The following is a 7,286-nucleotide window of genomic DNA, read 5'->3' as shown; positions in this document are numbered from 1 at the left end:
AACTAAAGGGCATCGGGTGGTGTTTATATTTTTTACATGTTGATTTTATTTCATAGATTTTTAATTTAGCTAACAGATGATTTTTACTTTTTTTTTTAATATTAGTTTTTGAAATACGATGAGACAAGGTTGGAGAGCTTAATAGGATCCTTAAGGAAGGGCGAAATTAAAAAGGCAAAAAATAGACTATTTCATTAAAAATCAGTATTTTTAGCTATCTTTCTCAAACTTTCTCAGTTTATTTTAACAAGGTTCGAACACACCAATTTGATTATCAGACCACAAGCTATCGGTAGACTGAGACTCGTTTTGTCCTGATTAGGACTCATCAGTCAATCACAACCGAAAAACTTGCCTCTTATATTTTAAGTCTAAAAAAAAATCCTATTGTAGGAATTTAAACCTTGTAGAATTATTTTTTTTCAAAAAAAAATTTTTTTTTTCTTCTTTTTGTCATAAAACTTTAATCTTTTAATTTATTTCTAACGTTTTGATAGAATATTTTTCTTTTAATGCAAGGAATGTTCTAAATTCCGAGAAAATCGATCTTTAAAATTTTAGATTTTCTACAGTTGTATCGGATTTTTTAAAATACTTGTTGTATATTAAAAGATATTCAAAAGTATAATATCATAGTATATGTTCTAATGTTTTAAGTAAAAGTTCATGTTAGTTTTTGTAAAAAAATTGTTGAACCCCTCCCAAGCCCTATGAATACGATAATTATAATTTAAACCTATTTAAATCATTTTTTACTAGTAAATTAAACTCAAGTTGAAAAGTATAAACTGTTTTTTAATTTGTTCTCTTTTGTTATACCACTTACTTAAACTATGCTAATCTTTTCCACTTAATTTCCCTGTAATAAAATAAAACCCCAATACTCAATAAGTTCTTATATTTGATAAAAATTTAATACTTTTTCTCTTTTTCTTTTTGTAACTAGCATATTATACAAAACTTTTTATGAAAACTTTCAAAATAAAAGATATACAGAAATTTAACAATATTTCGTTTACAGTAATATAAATTAACAAAAGTTTTCATTCTAAAGATAGCTTTTTAATTTGAAATATAGTACTTTTTAATCCTAATGTTCAGTTAGCTGAAGTCTAGTTTGACTAATTAAAATAGTTTTTGTAACAAAGTAATGCTATCCGAGCTACTTGCGTTTACAGTTTTATGTGTAACTGCTTCTGTTACAAGTTCGGCAATCTCGACAGGAGCCAGATTCGTAGTAGTCTAAGGGCAATCTTGATTTTTAGTTTACCCTTCGGTTTGCGACCGAGTGCGAGTTAGTTTAAGAGCGAATAAGCATTTTATTTTTATAGCGCAGTTAAAATAAACATAGACTAACAAATATTTATATGCTTTATTATGCAATAAAACAAAACAAACAGTAAAAATGGTTACACAAGGTTTACTACTTTAAAAGGCTTCTTGCAGTTCTAGATTCTAGTTGTGCTGTAACAAATGGTTGCTCAGACAGTTTACTGTTCAGGGTGTGGGGATTTACAGTTCCTCCTTGATACCGGATGAAGAGCGTGTGATATAAATATTTTTGATGTTGAAATATAGAAATTAAAAATAAAAATATACAAGTTTATGCCACCGACTTGAATGCCACTGTATGCGTGGGCTTATGACTATCGTACGTTAACAATTCAAATTGAGTTAAACGCCCCGAGAAATGTAATATTAAATAAAAAATAGTCGCATAAATTATGTACTTTATGGCCCGTTAACGACTCAAAAAGAGTCGAATTGCTAAAATAAATATATAAGTGTTTACAAAATTGTACAACTGATATATAAAAACTACAAAGCTATAAAGAAAAACACAAAGTGAAAAGTAAGCGTTTTAGACAACGCAAGCAAACAATTGAATAAGAAGTTAGATTCAGCTAGCTTTGCAAGATGGCGGCTTACGCTCAAAGCGCCAAGTGATGTGGAGCTGTTTATTTCTTAACATGAAGCCGGTAAGACTTGCTTTCTCGTTTGCTCGGCTGTTATGTTCATTTAGTTTGCATAACATTTTTCGCCTGATCAAAGCAATATGCATGACAGTTGCATTATGAATGAAGCATGATACATGGCGTGATTGATAAATGATTTTACATGGAACTAAGCAAAATGCGTCTACTAGCGGTTGTTATCATTTATTCGAAACAAAGTTTCAAAATAAGCAATTTTTTATCGTTTAAATACAAATTTGTGATTAATTCAAGAGTTGTGTAGCATTTCGAAATTTGGACAATCGAAGCGAAAATGATAAAATTTTCACTTTGATGTCCAACAAAAGTATTATAGGTAAAGTTTCATTAAGTACCGAAATAAAATTTAAATGCAGAGCTTAACATTTTTTATTAGTCGTCTCATTTCAAAAAGCTACAATATTAAAGTTTTTTAATACAACTTAAAGAAATTAAATATTTTATTACAGTCACCTGCTAATTAGATAGACACTTTGAACACAGTGTAAAATTACGTACCAAGCTGGCAGTGCATACCTAGTAATTTTTTGTCTTTAATTATTAAAATAAAGTCTAATAAAAACATGTTGAAAGTCACTAAATTTTACAAACAACTATTACAACAAAATATTCCAAAGCATAAACTTTTATTATAAAGATAAAACAGATCTGTTGGTATTAAAAGTCTTGAATGTTAATTTGTACTCCTAAACCTGTGGCAGGAACTACTTTTAATTAAAGAAAGTCCCCTTTTTTGTACTAAACGCTTAGTGCGTTTAACTCTTCAGGAATTTACTGAATTTACCTTACTCATTAGATTTATTTTAGTAATTATCATATATGTAATAAACTTAATATATATAACTTCTTTGATGAAGTGAGTTTGTTGAAAAAGTGATATTGATATGATTACTAAAAAATAGAAGTGATAAAGCAGCTAATATATCAGTAGATTAAATAAAACTGCGAATATAAAAACAACAAGTAAACACCAAATTCTACAAATTGAAATGTTCTTAATTATGTTCATAAAGTGTCTGAATGTCACAATCTTAAATACAAAAATAGGTCTTACTAATAATACTACTAATAATACAGAGTCTTAATATATGTCGTGTTTCATGCATAACGATGCCTAAACTGAGCACAAAACAATACAACAATACAAATAAGTATAAAGGTCTTCTAAAATGAAAATCATAAAAAAGTTCTTAAATTTAATTAGTTTCTTAAGGTCTTAAATTTTGTGTGCCTTCCGCACGGTCTTATAGCTGAAATGAGCACAACAAAGAAAAACAGAATAGAGCTGCGTGTAGAGCGCGAGCTAAAGGCTAATGAGCAATTTCTTGACGTTATCTTGAAATAAGTACACAAATTCGGCTAACTGTAGCGCCAACTGGCGGAAGTGTATAAAACAACGAAATCGAAAACCGATTTCGTTACAAGTTAAGTATATGTAATTATATTTTACCTTGTAATTTTAGAGTGCTTTCTAATTTTATAACTACATTTTACTTATTTTCTTGTATGTAATTTGCATGGTTACTTAGGCTAACAAAGACAACACAAGCTACCTAAGATTTTGAAAAACTCAGTTTATTTTGATTTTATTTTTGAACACATCGTTGTTTGGCTAATAAGTGAGTACCATGCCGGCAGTGTGTACCTAACTGGTAGTTTACTTAACCAAAATTCTAAAAGTTAAGCTGCTTTTATTCTTTAGTAGTAATTTAGTAAAGTTAGCTTTATTTATACATGTATATGTGCTTCCCCATACAATAAATAAGTATTAATCGTGAATGATTAGTGACAATTTTTGCAGTTTTGTAAACGTTAACTTTAATACATAAAAAACTACTATTATAGTCATATGACTAGACCAACTTTTAATTATTGAACTTGAAACAAAAACATAAAACACAGTAATCTATCCACAGGGGAAATTGGTAATTAATAATTAGTTTCTTAAGAGAAAAAACAATACCTAAGTTTCAACTCAGAGCGGATTTTCAAGTTGTAGATCTGTAGTAAAATAATAATGGTAAAGATGACAAATGATTTAAAATTAGTTTTAAATCTATCTAAATTTAAGTCATTTTTGATTTTAATCATAACATTTTTACCAGAGATCTGAAATCTAAAAATCCGCTCTGCGGTGAAACTTAGTTATTGTTTTTCTCTAAGGTAATAAACTACTAATAGACATTTTTTTTACAACTTAATCTTAATTTTCAGTTTGTTAACTAAGCTATAAGTTGCATTTTGCAACTCTCTTATATTCAAACTATTTTTTGAGGTAAAAGCTGTGAAAGTCAGAAAGTACAATAGGCTCCTTATAGGAGGATAAAACAAAACAGTAAAAAAGATAAGTATAATATTAGTATTTGAAAAAAGAAAAAAGTTAAATCAACTGTCAATTTTTTTATGACCACTTGTTTGAAGGTAGTAAAAATTTTAAAGATTGTTTTAATTAATTAAAATAAAGAAAACTTGAAAACTCGGTATACAAAACTGGTTTGAGTGAAAAACCAAGTAAAGATCTTGCTATAAAAATATTTAACGTCAATCAAAGTCAAAAAGTAGTTGAAAACCAGTTAAAAACTAATTTGAGTTTACACCTTTTTTAATTTTTTTTATGGCTTAAATTTGTTCATATTAAGACTGGGTGTTTTTTAGAAGAACATTAAAAATTTACAGTTTTATGAATCTTGAAACATAGTATATGTATTAAAAGTTTTGTTTGTGATTTAAAATTCATTTAGTTTTTATAAAAGGAAATAAAAACTTTGAAACAAAAATAAAGTTACTCGCAAGCAAGCTCAATTTTATACAAAATTTTGTTTTATTTTTACAACTATCCGTAATTTGACCGTCGTTAAATATCGATATCGTTCAGCTTGCTTCTAAGTTAATACTAAAGTTGTTTGTACAAGATTCTTGCAAAAATATTTTTTTAATGCATTTTTTAAGTTAGAAAAATCGAATAATTTTTTAAAAGTGTCGCTCAAAAGCGTAGATATTGTTTTCAAACTGAATAGAAATTAATGACACAGACAAAACTGTAGAGGTTAAGTTTTCAAAGCTTTGACTTTTTTGTACTTAAAACAAAACGAGGCTTGCTAATGGGCCAAATGTAAAAAGCAATAATTATTCTTAAGTTTTACAGAATTCTAAATTGCATATAGAAACACAAGTACATTTTTCAATTGATTGTATCTAAGCTAGTTAAGTAAAAATGAAATTGAAAACTAAATAACGAAGCTATGTGATGTTTAATTTTTTACACCTTCTAGAAACTACTTTATATGTTTGACTACACCGGGGTTTTCCAAACGCACTCCATTGCCCACTGGGCATTACTAATCTACCCCAATAAAATATCACCCCTTATCTAGTAATTACCCCTAGACACATAAAACATCCATAACGAAGGCGATATGATCCATTTTCGGATTCCCTAAAGTAGACTTTGAAAAAACTAACTTACGCATAATCAAATATCCTATTTTGCCATGCCAGTCCTTAGTAAATCATGTTTAATAACCGTACAACGTTTTATAAACTGCCCACTTACATTGTCAACATTGGCAGCGAGACAGCTGGTATGCTCGTTTGTAATACGATCTATAAAAACATTGGTGAAAGTCATTCGCGAATGATTTTTTAATTTGAATAAAGAACTATTAGACGTTGCTGATCTCTTACTAATTTAAACCCTTTGAAAATAAAATTATTAGTATTTTTTTGAGAACCATTATTGATTTGTTTAAACTAAGTTGAGCCTTAAAAAGTCCGAAACTATTGATACCATTAAGTATGTTCATATTCAATCTAGTCCTTTAAAACTTATAAAGGAAGAACAATATATCCACCATATTACGTTTTTCAAAACTTAAAACATGTAATGTAAACTTTATTCTATTGTTGTTGCTCTTGTTGTTGTTGTTGTTGTTGTTAATATTTTGTATTTTAAAAAAGAAATTTTTTGCATAAAAGCATAATTTAAGTAGATATTTTTTTTACTTGTTTGATTAAAATTTATTTAGTACTACATTAAAAATATGTAACTTTTGGACTTAAATTAAAGATTTTATAAAAACTATACTTTAAAATAAAACTAAAATAGTTTTACTTTATTTAAAAGCTGGATATTTAAAAAAGCTTTTTTTTACTTTCTATAGTTTACAAAACTTGTGAATAACCCATGATATATATTACATATACTCAAACATTTTGAAATAAAGATTTTTACATTATATCAATTATACCATGTACAATGAATGATAACTGTAAAGACTAGAAATTTTAGCAAATATAGTTCCAAAATGTAATTTCTACGGATAGCAAGATGTTAATAGTATATACAAGTTTTTAACTTTAATATGCATTCTATCACTACTTTATGGTATTTATGAAACGTTTAATTAAAAGTATAATCTTTTACAAAGGTATAAATATTAGCTTCGATAATAGTTTCTACCGCGTAACTTCACATTCGTTTAGCACTGAATAAGAATTAACTTTAGACTTATCAAAAGAAAAGTTGTTATTTTTTTTCGAATTTTATTTACCATGTTGTTTGCACTTGCTGTCTTTTTATGTCTAAGTTTATTAAAAAAAACATGTTAGAAAACTGTAAAATTTTTGTAGCACAAAATACTTTTTAATTTATCTAATATATTATTGCACATGTTTATATATTTTTGATGCACATTGTATATGAAGTAAGTATAAAGTACGTCCGTTTGGCACTAACTTAAAAGTTAAGCTTAAATATTACCCTGATTGCTTTTTTTTGCTGCTGCAGTATATCTTAGCACTTTATTTGGTTTAATATGCAAATTTGCTCAGCAGGTAACTGTTCATTGTAAACTTGTTTAGCAATGGTTTATTAAAATTCACCAAAAAATTTAAATCGTTTTCACTACAGAAATACTGTTTTTAAATCGCGTCTATTTTTATTAAATATCAACTGTTTGTCAAAGTCTCTACAACACCAACTTACTTTAAAGTATAATTTCTTATACACTCTGTAACATATTAATTTAAGTTGCCACCAAGTTTATTATTTTTGAAATATTTTAGTTAAAATGTAAATGCGTTGTTAAGTTCAAAAATTACCTAAACTCAGTATATCACTGTCTGTATTGGGGACGGGTAAAATATGCGTAAAGACACTTTGGCACGAAGAGAAAACAAAGGTAGTAAAAAAATAATAACAACTAAAACTGTAATAATAAAAGTTAAAAAAAAATAATAATAACATCAACAATAATAATAATAATAATAACAATATATACATTATCCTTTCTT

Source organism: Thalia democratica, chromosome 6 (assembly GCF_965202585.1).
Source record: "Thalia democratica chromosome 6, ktThaDemo2.hap1.1, whole genome shotgun sequence".
NCBI classification, from domain to species: domain Eukaryota; kingdom Metazoa; phylum Chordata; class Thaliacea; order Salpida; family Salpidae; genus Thalia; species Thalia democratica.
This window is presented reverse-complemented; position numbering follows the sequence as displayed.